This window comes from Aquarana catesbeiana, linkage group LG08 (genome assembly GCF_042186555.1).
Source record: "Aquarana catesbeiana isolate 2022-GZ linkage group LG08, ASM4218655v1, whole genome shotgun sequence".
Classification (NCBI taxonomy): Eukaryota; Metazoa; Chordata; class Amphibia; order Anura; family Ranidae; genus Aquarana; species Aquarana catesbeiana.
This window is the reverse complement of record NC_133331.1, coordinates 93,871,639-93,886,437: the sequence shown is the minus strand read 5'-3', so window position 1 is coordinate 93,886,437 and position 14,799 is coordinate 93,871,639.

Genomic DNA, 14,799 nt, shown 5'->3' with positions numbered 1-14,799 from the left:
GGCATCATCCCGGTATAACCCCAGAAAGCCGAGTACGCAGATGTGCGTACGGTCAGCGGGAAGGGGTTAAAGGGATGAGGTGGCAACTCTAGTAGGCGGATCGGAAGGTAGTCGGTGTAAACAGACAGTGGAGTCCTTTTCCAAACTTCAGCTAATACTTTATAAGCAGTTGTAGTAACTTTTTTTTTTCCTTTTGGGATAAAGGTTATACATAAATAAAAGCTGATCGTTATAAGGACCCCTGTCAGTGTTAAATGGTTTGTCTCATCCGAATAACTGTTACATGGAGATTCCCCCACCCCACTGCTGATGTACACAAAGGAGCAGGGATGCTTAAGGCATTATTGACCTACTGTAATATGGTTCATTATAGGTCAATGTAATTGAGCTAATATGGCTATATTAGGTCAATGAGGTCATGCATATGCCCATCTCTGTGTATACGTGCACCTGCGTGAAATTCCCCACCTGCAGCTCATTGGCCGGGCAATAACAGCTATTATCTGCGTTTAGACCAAACACAAGCTCATCCCTAGCCATCAGTTGGAAGAATGAGCCCCATACAGTGAAGATTATAATGGCACCTTTGCAGACAAAAAAGGTAAAGAGATCATTGGTGTCAAGCTGCTGGTTCTGCCAAGTGATATTGGACCTTTAAACAATTCAGGCACCATCAGATGAGAGGCCAGTCAGCCACAGCCTAAAGCCAGCCATGGATGGTGCCATGGGGCGCAGGGAACTGTCCCTGCCAGGGGAACAAAGTGATTTTTACTAGAAGCTGTAGCCTCTGGCAATAATCGTATGCTAAAATTATGACATGCTGGTTGTGATCTCGTGAGATCTTTTTATGCCATATACAAGATGATAGCTATGTGAGTGGGCATTTTTATATCTAATAAAACGCATTGTTCTTGAATTATTTTGCGCAATTAAAGTTTTTTTTCTGCCCCGAGTTACTTCAGACAAGCAGAGTGTCCAGCATTTTTGAGACGATGCAGAGGATTTATTATACAGTGGTGGTTCCCCTGAGGATTACAGTACTAATAATCAGTAAACCAAAAGGCGTTATGAGACCCAAAGGGTCTTTCCCTAAAGTGAGCGGCCAATTCACCTGGAGGTGGCGGTGGTGGTTACATAGTATTTGAACTGTTTTTCACTACGGGGCACACGTTGAAGCCAAATGTCTAAGGAAGGATCCTAGACCTGAAATGATTGTGTGGGCCTTCAAGTTACACTTGAAGTGTTTCTTATACTTGAAATTTATTAATTATTATTCATTAAGAGGGTGTCACTACTCACAATATTTTTGTTACTAGCAGCAATAGATTTATGTTAATTGGATTAGCTCACTATTTTTTTTTCACTATATTTAGTGCCACCATAATGCTATCATATTACCGATAATGTAACATAATTACAAAGAACCACTTAGATCACATTTGTCCCTGCTACAAAAGAGCTAATAGTTTAGTGTATTACTTTAGCCAGATAGGCACAAAAATAAAGACTGGTAAAGATCAATTTGGTCATAAATAAGTTAACAGTGTCCGTTTTCGGGAATGCATGAAAAATTGTAGATGATAGACTACCTTGTTGTATCTGAACTTGCAACCCCAATGCCGAATGGCTATTGGGTTATTCACTTAGCCAGTATCACTTTGGAGGTAAGGCCAGCCATACTCGCAAAAAGATTTTTCGCTCAACACCATTGAGCTGAATGAGAGAAATCCAAAGATTCCACCGTCCACACTAAACAGCTATTCTATGCTATTGTTCTCTGATAGCTAGCACCCATAGCTGTCAGAATACCTATTTCCATCCTTCCTCCTTAGATTTCTCAATCAAAGTTTGTTGTGTGGAGTGGTCTTGGTAGGGCCAAGCATGGCTATAAGTTAGGTTCATTTACAGGAATTGGATGAAATTTGAGCCATGTATGGCCACCTTGGGAAAGTCTCTGCTGCAATGGGTGGGGAAGGGAAGTGGCAAAGGTGGTGCTGCAGCCCACTGACCCAAGGCAAGGGGGTATTTTCCTACAAGCTTACTAAGAGGTAAAGGCGTAGCCAGGTTTAACAATAGAACTGGGCCTATGGGTGGCAGAGGCAAAGATGTGGCTTTCCCCTGTACAGTTAATGGCCACCCAAAACATGTTCTTTGTAAAAGTGGTGATCCCAACAGAGGGGCGTTGCATTGGGCACCAAAGATTGTGCACATACAGGTTCCAGCCTTTGGTATAGAGTAAATACAATCCCACAGTTAGTAGGGGTCACATATTACTGATGGTGGTCTGTTATCACATGTACCTGTAACCTATAGATTTCTATTCACTAAACAGGCACCATTTTACGAGTAACTCATAAAAAACTTTATGAATGATCATGCTAAACTATGACAAAATCACGTGGCTACTTATTTAGACTCACCTATAATCAAACAGGGATTTGATCATCATATAAAACATTGAACATGTATTAAAAGAAGCATCATAAGTCATTAGAGCAATGACTGCAGCAGCAGTATATTAAATAGGACACAGAATAAACATCCAAAGCATCTTACAGACGCTGAGTTACATAACTGGCCGGAGGCAGTCAGCCTATATGAGATACAGGAGGGTGGATTATCTCCTATTACATTACTAAAGATTAAATGCTCTCTGGATGCTAGAGCGGACAGTGTGATTACTGAAAGGAAAAAGAAAAATTATACAAATAACATAATTCATATTGTACAAATCCCACATGTACCTATATTTCTTGTACTACATATTGTATATTGTATTACATATAATACAAATACAATTCATTCAAGTATCCTGGGTCTACTGAAATAAGTAAATCAATCTTTGTTTAAATTGATAGCTCAAAATAGCAAACATCATTTTTTTGAATTATTATGCTGATTTTGTGTAAACACATACGTTTAAAGGATTAATGTACTTTAACACAGAGGGCACTTATCCCTTTTACCCCTGAGTCCTGACCTAAACTAGCTCACCCTCCCCTTCCACAGATGCATACTTACCTCTGGTGTTTGTATAAATCCTTGGCATCAGTGGTGTCACTAGGGTTGGTATCACCCCCCTCCCCTCCACCAACTATAGTCGCCCCTCAGTACAGACCCCCCTCCTTTAGTACAGACCCTCTTCCGAGTATAGTCCCCCCCCCAGTACAGACCCTCCCTCCACAAAGTATAGTCCCCCCCTCAGTATAGACCCCCCCACTTAGTACAGACCCCCCTCCCTCAGTATAGACCCCCCACTAAGTATAAACCCCCTCCATCAGTACAGAACCCCCTCAGTACAAACCACCCTCCTCCTCCATCAGTACAGATCCCCCAGGACAAAGCACACCCCTCCATCACTACAGACCCCCTCCCCCCAGGACAAACCACCCCCCTCCATCAGTACAGCCCCCCAGGACAAACTACCCCCCCTTTATCAGTACAGCCCCCCCCCAGGACAAACTACCCCCTTTATCAGTACAGCCCCCCCAGGAAAAACTACCCCCCTTTATCAGTACAGCCCCCCCAGGAAAAAACACCCCCTCCATCAGTACAGCCCCCCCAGGACAAACTACCCCGCTTTATCAGTAAAGCCCCCCCCAGGACAAACCCCCCTTCCTCCATCAGTACAGCCCCCCCAAGACAAACCACTCCCCTTCATCAGTACAGCCCCCCAGGACAAACTACCCCCCCTTTATCAGTACAGCCCCCCCAGGACAAACCACCCCCCTCCATCAGTACAGCTCCCCCAGGACAAACTACCCCCCCCCCTTTATCAGTACAGATCCCCCCAGGACAATAGCTGTGTCCAGCAGCTAAAAAACCAACCTCATCATCAAGCCCCCCCCTCTCCGCACCCCACCTGTCTCAACACACGTGGAGGACACTCCCCCCTATCGCAAGCCGACACCCCGCACCAGCTCGGGCGGCTCAGGTACATGGAACACCCAGGCAGCGGCTAGAGAGGAGAGGACAGTGTGCAGCCGTGCCGCCCGGGTGGAGAATGGATCGTGACAGGCTCAGGCAGCAGCGCGGTAGTTAGAGACAGAGAGGAGGAGGAGAACACCAGCAGCGCTGGAAGTGGATTTCCAGCTGAAAAAAAAAAAAGGCTTTCCTCACCCTTGGGATGGCGTCACCCCTGTAGCGGGTAGCACCAGGTGCGGACCGCACCACCTGCACCCCCCCTAGCGACGCCACTGCTTGCCATGCCTGTGCATTACAGGCCCAAAGACTCCTAAGGGGTATCCCTTCATCTTTGGCCTTTGACACAGGCCCGTATATAGGACTGTAATGCACAAACGTAGCGTGGACGGTGAAGCTTGCAACACTGGTTGTAAACATTTACCCAAAGCCATCAGATGGAGGTAAATGTGCATTTCTGGAGGGGGAGGGGGAATCAGTTAGAGGCAAAAAGAATACGTACACCTGGTCTTAAAGTGCACTTATCCTTTAAATGTTGGTTTTAGTGTAGTTTGAATGTTAGCAATCATCATCCATCCTTAGATCCTGTTTTATTCATAAACACTGTAGTATAATTTCCTTGGAAAAGGGGGCACAATATGAGCCCACTTACTTGGGATTGTGGCCACCCCATTCGTAATTATGTAAAAATAATAATAATAATAGCTATTCTTTGTATAAATGGCAGGTATTAAGAGGGTACTGCTGCTTTAAATCCAGGAACCGCGGGTAGCCAATGGAATGCTGCGGAATGTGCTGGAAGTTGGGAAGCCTATTTAACGGACTGCTGGGCTGGGAATTTCCCTATTTTCCTGCAAGGAGCACCGGCTAAAGAGCTCCCTCCCTCCCCGTTTGGGATCACTCTTATGTGATTGGGTCACCCTGGATTTCTAGGGGGGACGTTATATTTCTATGTTAAAATTACGTAATGCTGCTTGAGTTCTGAAAACTGAGCCGCTACAAATTTTAGTTTCATTAAAGTAATGCTGTTTTATATGGTCAATAAAAAATAAAAATATGTTTGTTTTATTTTCATATGTTAAACCAATAAAGTGCCACGGCCATTATTTGCCAAACTTTTGTTGGACATGATTTATTTGGTTGTATCTGGAGTAAGTGGTGGTGTGAATGGGTGTGACCTACAATCTCATGAATGGCAGAACTAGGTGAAAAGGGTGGGTATAGTTGGGCTCCTTTGATGAGAGCCTGTGACAGCCTGTTGTATTAACCCCACCACACCGGAAGATTATGGCGGCATGGGTGGGGTTGAGGCTGGACACAAGAAGATTTTCACTAATAGAAGAGCAAACCATCACAAGGAACACTCCTACTGACTGTAAGTTATGTCCCTTGTGCTGATTTTTTTTTGTTTGTGATTTTGGCTGCACTTTGGCTTTGAGATATCTCCGAGGAAAGATTTACCTTCATAATCCGTCTGACAATTTTTGTTTGCTGCAGCCCCCCACCAGGTGGTCTGTGATATCCACATAAAGTACCATACCTGGACATTCATGAATTTGTATCTTGTAAGTATATATCAGTAAATTAAATCAAAGTATTAAATTATATAGTAATGTCTTTTTAGAACCTGTGTACTGTTATAATGATTAACTGTACCATTGTATGATTATAGATATATAAGAAGGCCAGTATGGTGGCCTGAATTTATGGGAGGAGCCTGGAGGGTATTTAAGCAGCCCAATCGCCCATGCTCTTTGTTGGTTCCAGTGCACGATTTGTTACTTCAGCAGGCTGATTCTTCGTGAGTCTGTTTTTCCCTGAATACAGTGTGTTGCGGTTGCTTATTCGTAGATTTTCGCTCAAATCTCGCTATCCTCGATGTTATGTGTTCAGTTCCTGCCGCCAAATCAAGTTATTTTGTGTGCGTCATGCACGGCGTCAGACCACACTCTTCGGACTCAGTCGCACGGCCCTTGTCACAGGTAGGATTTGTTACCATCTTTTGACATGTCAATTCGCAGCCACTCGCAGTGTTACCCATACCATGTGTTTGGATCGTGCAGTGGAACTTACGAATCATTTGTACGCACTTCTCGCATTCTATTTTCCACACCAAACTTTGTTGTTTTGCAAGGGATCACACCACACCTTCCCAATACATTGCACTCCCGCCACAGTCGGCCACGAACCACTTGCATGGCTCACTGTCGCAGGTAAGATTCGTTAACACATTCTTTATGTCGTATCAATTCCTTACCATTCGTTGTCTCCCATGTTGTTTGTTAGTTCCCCCTACAGAACCTACAAATCAAACGGACGTTGTCCTTATTCCTTATACTGCCCGCTTCGGGGTATGGTAAGTCACCAAACAAGCCAGGTGTTTCTATCCTTTTCTCAGTAACCCAACTCTCATTCATTGAGACCCTGCAGCCAGGCAAAACCATCTCAGCAGCCTGACACCCTTGTTGAGACCCTTGCAAAACGCAATATCGTCTCAGCAAACCTCTCCCTTGTCAAAAAAAAAAATGAAAAAAAATTATAAATAAAAAATATAAAATAAAAAAACAAATAAATGAAAAAAAACCTTTGCCACCACGCAATCTCGGCCCAGCAACCTGACACCTGTTGAGACCCTTGCAACCACGCAAATCGTCTCAGCAGCCTGACACCCTTGTTAAGACCCTTGCAAAACGCAACATCGTCTCAGCAACCTCTCCCTTGTCAAAAAATAAATTAAAAAATTATAAATAAAAAATATAAAATAAAAAACCAAATAAATAAAAAAAAACCTTTGCCACCACGCAATCTCGGCCCAGCAACCTGACACCTATTGAGACCCTGGCAAACACGCAAAATCGTCTCATTAGCCTGACACCCTTGTTGAGACCCTTGCAAACGCAATACCTTCTCAGCAGCCTCACACTCATCGAGACCCTTGCAACTATGCAATATCATCTCAAGCAACCTTCCACTTATCAAGACCTTTGTGACCACGCAGTCTTGCCCCAGCAACCTGACATTCATTGAGACCCTTGCAGCCAGACAAATCGTTTTAGCAGCCTGACACTCTTGTTGAAACCCTTGCAAACGCAATATATTCTTAGCAGCCTCACACTCATCGAGACTCTTGCAAACCCAATATTGTCTCTGCAAACCCGACATTGCAGTCATGCAATATCGTCTCAGCAGCCTGACACTCATTTGAGACCCTTGCAACCATGCAATATCATCTCAGCAACCTGTCTGAGACCCTTGCAACCGCGCAATATCGTCTCAGCAACCTGACACTCATTTGTCGAGACCCTTGCAACCACGCAATATCATCATAAAAAATAACCTCATACTCATCAACACCCTTGCAACCACACAATACCATCTCAGCAACCTGACTGAGACCCTTGCAACCACGCAATATCGTCTCAAACAACCTCATACTCATCGAGACCCTTGCAACCACGCAATATCGTCTCAAACAACCTCATACTCATCGAGACGTTTGCAACCACGCAATACCGTCTCAGCAACCTGAGACCCTTGCAACCGTGCAATATCGTCTTAGCAACCTGACTGAGACCCTTGCAACCATGCAATATCGTCTCAAAACAAACCTCACACTCATCGAGACCCTTGCAACCACACAATATCGTCTCAGCAAACCAAACTGAGACCCTTGCAACCAAGCAATGTCGTCTCAAAAACAACCCTTCATACTCATCGAGACCCCTGCAACCACACAATATCATCCCAGCAACCTGACACTCACTGACACCCTTGCAACCACGCAATATCGTCTCCAGTAGTATAAAACACTTCACGGCACGCACCTACGTGCAAACCCTCATACAAACTAACTTGCAAACACACCTCAGTGGCACACAATTAGCCACACAAACACGCAGCAGCACCCAGTTGGCCATTCATCTCCAGTGGCATGCGGGCGGGCGGGTTTTCATCTTCACCAGGGTCGGTCGCATGACAGGGGTGGGCCAGTTCATTTCAGGTTAAAGTCACACCAGGCCCACTGTCAGATGGTTATCCACAACCTCGATGACTTCCTGCTCATCGAAACAACCAGGCATACCACCGGCAGATCTAGACAGGTTGAGAATAGTGTTCAGCAACCTCAACGTGCCCATAGCCGAGCATAAAGTGGAAGGCTTGGCACACTCTATCACCTTCCTAGGTGTCACTCCGGACATGCGTGCCTTACAGGCTAGCCCAGGGCAGCCATCAGAAATTTTGGGGCCCCTTACACAGCTTTATGCCTGGGCCCCCCGGGGCCTGACCACCAACATTCCTCAGGGCCCACCCACTAGCCGTACCACCAAATCCGCCCACTGGCCATCCCCTGAGTCCTTTGGTGCACCCACTTTTATTTTAACACTATTTTAATGATGGACATAGATGGGGATGCATTGTGGAGAGGGATGAATGGTGCTGGGTGTGGATGGGGATGTATTGTGGAGAGGGATGGATGGATGGTGCTGGACGTGGATGGGGATGCATTGTGGAGAGGAATGGATGGATGGTGCTGGTTGGGGATGGGGATGCATGGTGGAGAGGGATGGATGGATGGATAGTGCTGGGTGGGGATGGGGATGCATGGTGGAGAGGGATGGATGGATAGTGCTGGGTGGGGATGGGGGTGCATGGTGGAGAGGGATGGATGGATAGTGCTGGATGGGGATGCATGGTGGAGAGGGATGGATGGATGGTGCTGGGTGGGGATGAAGATGATTGAGTTGCATTGTGAAAATGAATGAGAGTGACTCTGGGTGGGCATGAGTTACAATATTGAAGAGGCTCTAAATAATGTAACTCATTTCCACCCAGAGTCATCCTCATCCATTTTCCACAATTCAACTCAATCATGCCAGCTTGTTAGCACATGGGGCACAGCAGCACACACACAACTTTTGTGACTTACCCTCCATGCTGCTCTCTGGTATCTATCTGCAATGCATGCACCTGATAGGGCTGGGTCACCGCGCTGACGAGCTGACCACGCCCCCTGACCTTGTCCCGGCCAATCACGGTGTAAACTAACCCAGCAGCAGCCAGCCGGCTCCACCTCAGCAGGGAAGGAAGGGGAGCTAGTGCTGGCCATGATCACCTGCTGAGGGGCTAGTTAGAAAAGTGGCGACACGGGGAGGGGTGAGTGAAAGGAGGCTTCTTTCTCTATAGCGGCTGGGTGCAACGGCGGTGCAGTTGATAGATAAATGTGCTGCTGTGTTGTAGGTGGAGCCGGGCCCCTCGGGACGCTCGGGCCCCTTACTTCAGTACTGCCTGTACCCCCCCTGATGGCGGCCCAGGGCTAGCCTGCCTCCCAACAAATTCGCCCATACCAGGACAGTTATCCACGACTTCACCCGGTCGCAAGGGTGCACCATGGGGCAGTTGCAATCCTTACTAGGGATGCCGAACTTCGCGATGAGTATTCTATCCCAAGGACGGTCCTTTATATCACAGCTTTTAGTCTTTCTTACACCAGTGCAAGATCCAGACCAAGTTCTCAAACTAGACCAAGCAGCAGTAGCAGACTTAGCTATGTGGGACAAGCTCCTCACCAGCTGGAATGGCATTTCAATGTTCATCCCGGAAGTGTCAGCCGAGCCACCATGGGTGGTCACCGATGCCGCAGCACCACGGGCTTCGCAGCCATTTTTGGCCGCCACTGGTTCGCTGAACCTTGGCCCAAGAAATTCTCTTTGAACCCTGCTTTCACCCAGTCTTCATCACTCTTCGAGCTGTATCCCATCGTGGCAGCTGCCCAGGTCTGGGGCCACACTTGGACAGGACAGATGGTGCTCTTCACCACGGACAATCAGGCCACGTTCAACATCATCAATAATGGTAGATCCAAGTCACTCCCCATCATGTCCTTCCTGCGCAGGCTCGCGCAGCTGTCACTCTGTCACCAATTTAATATCTTCTGTAGACATATTCCAGGCAAATGCAAAATCGCAGCTGATGCGCTGTCCCGTTTCAACCTCACTTTGTTTTTCCAGCAGGAGCCTGGAGCCGACCCAACAACTACTCCTGTCCCACCCTGGTGGTTGCTGACGATGGACTGAAGTCGCATTGCACCAGCGCAACCCAGCTCATTAACCACTCCTTGGCACGCAACACACTGTAGGCCTATTGCACTGCTTGGAACACTTACCGCAAGTTTTTGGCCTCTTGCCCCGGAGCAGCGATAGGCAACGCTAGACACGGCCTAGCCTTCATATTGTATTGCCACACGCAGCTGGCCCTTTTCTCACAATACTATCAGGCTATACCTAGCCAGCGTCCAGCATTTCCTGTCCTTACAGGACCCCAGTAAACCATCAGTATTCCTGGCCCATGCAATCAAGTCCCTCCTACGGGGCATACAGAAGCACCAACCCATAGTAAGTGGCAAACGCCTACCTATCACGGGTGCCCTCTTCAGGGACATGTCTGAAATCCTTACTCGTTCTCCGTTTGGGGCTTTGCCCAGCCTAGTCATCCAAGCGGCCATCTACCAGGCCTTCTATGGTTTCCCACGACCAAGTGAATTTACTGTAAGCGGCTCCGGCAGACTGACACTGCTACGACGCCACCTGACTCGCTTTCCGAACCATTACACCCTTCATCTCATAGTCTGCAAAATGCAACAAACCGGCCCGGGGGTTGACATCAACCTGTTTCAGACTAACAACCCCTGGTGCCCAGTGACGGTGCTTGACCGACTACTGTCCCATCTACTCAGCCAATCTGATGGTAGCTCATCGCTACCCTTTCTAACCAGCCCCCTGAGTGGCAGCCAGTTTATCAAGCATGTCCGGATTCTCCTAAGTAACTTGGGCTTCAACCCCAGTCAGTTCTCTGGACATTCCTTCTGGATTGGAGCAGCCTCAGCTGCCTCCCAACATGGAGTACCAGACCACGTAATCAAGAAACTAGGCAGATGGAAGTCCGCTTGTTTTGCCACATATATCCCAAATCCTCAGGAAGAATTGGCACAAGCCTTCACCAAGCTGGCTCAATAACCACAAGAATCAATTAAAAGTTATTCCCCTATTTGAGTCTTTTGCCCCCTTTTCTTGGCATACCGACCAGACCACCAAGGCACACTTCAGGTCTATTTATGTTGTAAGTCTTGTCGCGTGTTTATGTGATCCACATCTCTCTCGGTCATAGGGCCACGACCATAAATACAGTATATACATTCTGAAGAAGCAGAACAAATCTACAGAAGGCATATCAATTTCACAATCAAAACAATGCAATTTGCAAGAGAGAAGTCAGTTTTCCATAACATTATAATGCTTTTGAGACTGTAGGGTAAATGTTGAATGGAAAAGAACATCCATTCCATTTATGTTTTCTGACATTTCTGTAAAATTTTATGGTATCATATGCAAATAAAAATTATGCTTTTATAATATATTACTTCCTCTGGTTGATTGTTTGACTCCTTAAAGTCCTAATAGGTGCAATCAATACAATAGTAATGACAGCTGAATCACAGTCATTTAATGGGCACACTGGTTGCCCTTGTGTGTTTTATGCATTGCCATTTACAGACATCCCAACCTGCAAAAACGAATTTCAAGCAGGCAAACCCCCCCCGAGGAAAAAAAAATATATTCAACATACATCAAAACATCTGTAAGTTATATCACACCTAAAAGAAGAGCTCATATGAGCCTCCAAGCACACATGAGGACCAGTGTGTTCCCCAATAATATATTATCAATATCAGCAGTTTTATAATATATACTAAAGCAGCAGTCTTTTAATATTATAATATGTATATTATATCAGCAGTAAATATAATATATACAAAAGCAGCAGTCTTGTGGGATCCCCAATATTATATATTAGTATATATCAATATTATACAGTGCCTTGCAAAAGTATTCACCCCCCCTGGCATTTTTCCTGTTTTGTTGCCTCACAACCTGAAATTAACATGGATTGTTTGAGGATTTGCATCATTTAATTTACAGAACATGCCCACAACTTTGAAGATGTTTTTTTTTTTTATTGTGAAGCAAACAACAAATAGGACAAAATAACAGAAAAGGTCAATGTGCATAACTATTCACCCCCCTGAAGTCAATACTTTGTAGAGCCACCTTTTTCGGCTATCACAGCTCCAAGTCGCTTTGGATAAGTCTCTATGAGCTTGCCACATCTTACCACTGGGATTTTTGCCCATTCCACCTTGCAAAACTGCTCCACCTCCTTCAAGTTATATGGTTTGAACAGCAATCTTTAAGTCTGACCACAGATTTTCTATTGGATTGAGGTCTGGGCTTTGACTAGGCCATTCCAGCACATTTACATATTTCCCCTTAAACCACTCAAGTGTTGCTTTAGCAGTGTGTTTGGGGTCATTGTCCTGCTGGAAGGTGAACCTCCGTCCTAGCCTCAAATCACACACAGAGTGGTACAGGTTTTGCTCAAGAATATCCCTGTATTTTGCACCATCCATCTTTCCCTCAACTCTGACCAGTTTCCCAGTCCCGACTGCTGAAAAACATCCCCACAGCATGAAGCTGCCTCCACCACGTTTCACAGTGGGGATGGTGTTCTGTGGGTGATGTGATGTGTTGGGTTTGCGCCAGACATAGCGTTTTCTTTGATGGCCAAAAAGTTCAATTCTAGTCTCATCAGACCAGAGCACCTTCCTCCATACAGTTTTGGAGTCTCCCACATGCCTTTTCACAAACTCAAAACGTGCCATTTTGTTTTTTGCTGAAAGTAATGGCTTTCTTCTGGCCACTCTGCCATAAAGCCCAACTCAATGGAGCGTACTGCTTATTGTCGTCCTATGTACAGATACTCCAGTCTCTGCTGTGGAACTCTGCAGCTCCTCCAGGGTTACCTTAGGTCTCTGTGCTGCCTCTCTGATTAATGCCCTCCTTGCCGGTCCGAGAGTTTTGGTGTGCGGCCATCTCTTGGCAGGTTTGCTGTTGTGCCATGTTCTTTCCATTTGGTTATGATAGATTTGATGGTGCTCCTAAGGATCATCAAAGATTTGTATATTTTTTTATAACCTAACCCTGACTTGTACTTCTCAACAACATTGTCCCTTACTTGTTTGGAGAGTTCCTTGGTCTTCATGGCAGTGTTTGGTTAGTGGTCCCTCTTGCTTAGGTGTTGCAGCCTCTGGGGCCTTTCAAAAAGGTGTGTATATGTAATAACAGATCATCTGACACTTAAATTGCACACAGGTGGACATCATTTCATTAATTATGTGACTTCTGAAGGTAATTGGTTGCACCGGAGCTTTTTATGGGCATTATAACAAAGGGGGTGAATACATACGTACATGCCAATTATCAGTTTTTTATTTCTGAAAATAGTTGTATGTATATACAGTTGGGATGGAAAATATTCAGACCCCCTTAAATTTTTCACTCTTTGTTATATTGCAGCCATTTGCTAAAATCATTTAAGTTCATTTTTTTCCTCATTAATGTACACACAGCACCCCATATTGACAGAAAAACAGAGAATTGTTGACATTTTTGCAGATTTATTAAAAAAGAAAAACTGAAATATCACATGGTCCTAAGTATTTAGACCCATTGCTGTGACACTCATATATTTAATTCAGGTGCTGTCCATTTCTTCTGATCATCCTTGAGATGGTTCTACGCCTTCATTTGAGTCCAGCTGTGTTTGATTATACTGATTGGACTTGATTAGGAAAGCCACACACTTGTTTATATAAGACCTTACAGCTCACAGTGCATGTCAGAGCAAATGAGAATCATGAGGTCAAAGGAACTGCCTGAAGAGCTCAGAGACAGAATTGTGGCAAGGCACAGATCTGGCCAAGGTTACAAAAAAAAAATTCTGCTGCACTTAAGGTTCCTAAGAGCACAGTGGCCTCCATAATCCTTAAATGGAAGACATTTGGGAAGACCAGAACCCTTCCTAGAGCTGGCCGTCCGGCCAAACTAAGCTATTGGGGGAGATATCAGCTATTGATGATATCCTGCTCGTCAGTCCTGCCTACTTAAGCCGTCCAGCCCAGAGGATCTCTGCCTTCACCTTAGTCAACATCGCAGAGACGCTCTCCTGCATTCCTGTTAAAAGACTTGCTTGGCTGACATCCCTTCTGGCTCCAGATCCTGCTTGCTGTTTTACTACGCTCATCTCTGGCTCCCTGACGTTTGGCTTGTCTGACTATCCGCTCCGGTTCCTGAACTCTGGCTATGTTTTGACTACGTCTGTACTAATTATTTTTATTATTAAACAAGTGTGATTTAACTGTACTTCTGTCTTGGTCTGATTTCATGGTTTCTGACAATAGATTTATGGCATTTTTATTATATATATATTTTTTTTTTTACTAGTGACGGTGATTTTATCGGGACTGCGACATTGCGGCGGACAGATCGGACACTTTTGACACTATTTTGGGACCATTGACATTTATACAGCAATCAGAGCTAAAAATAGCCACTGATTACTGAGTAAATGTCCCTGACAGGGAAGGGGTTAAACACTAGGGGGCAATCAAGGCTTTAAATGTGTTCCCTTAGCATGTTCTAACTGTAGGGGGAGGGGCTACCTAAGACATGACAGAGATCAGATGACAGATCAGGGGGCCACCGGGGGACATTGAGTCCGCAGGACCCACGGGCACGCTCCCGCGGCGCACGGTGGCATGCGCACGCCCGCTAGCCCCGGGATTAAGAAGGGACGTATGGGCGCACCCGTGCCATTCTGGCGACGTACATCGGCGTGCGGCGGTTTGGGAAGCGGTTAAAGTAGAACTATAGGAAAAACTTTTTTTTCCCATTTTGGATAGAGTAAGGGAGGGTTATAACCCCTCTCAGATTTTTTTTCACCATCTGTGTCTCATTGTGGCGATTTCTCTTCATTTCCTGTCCC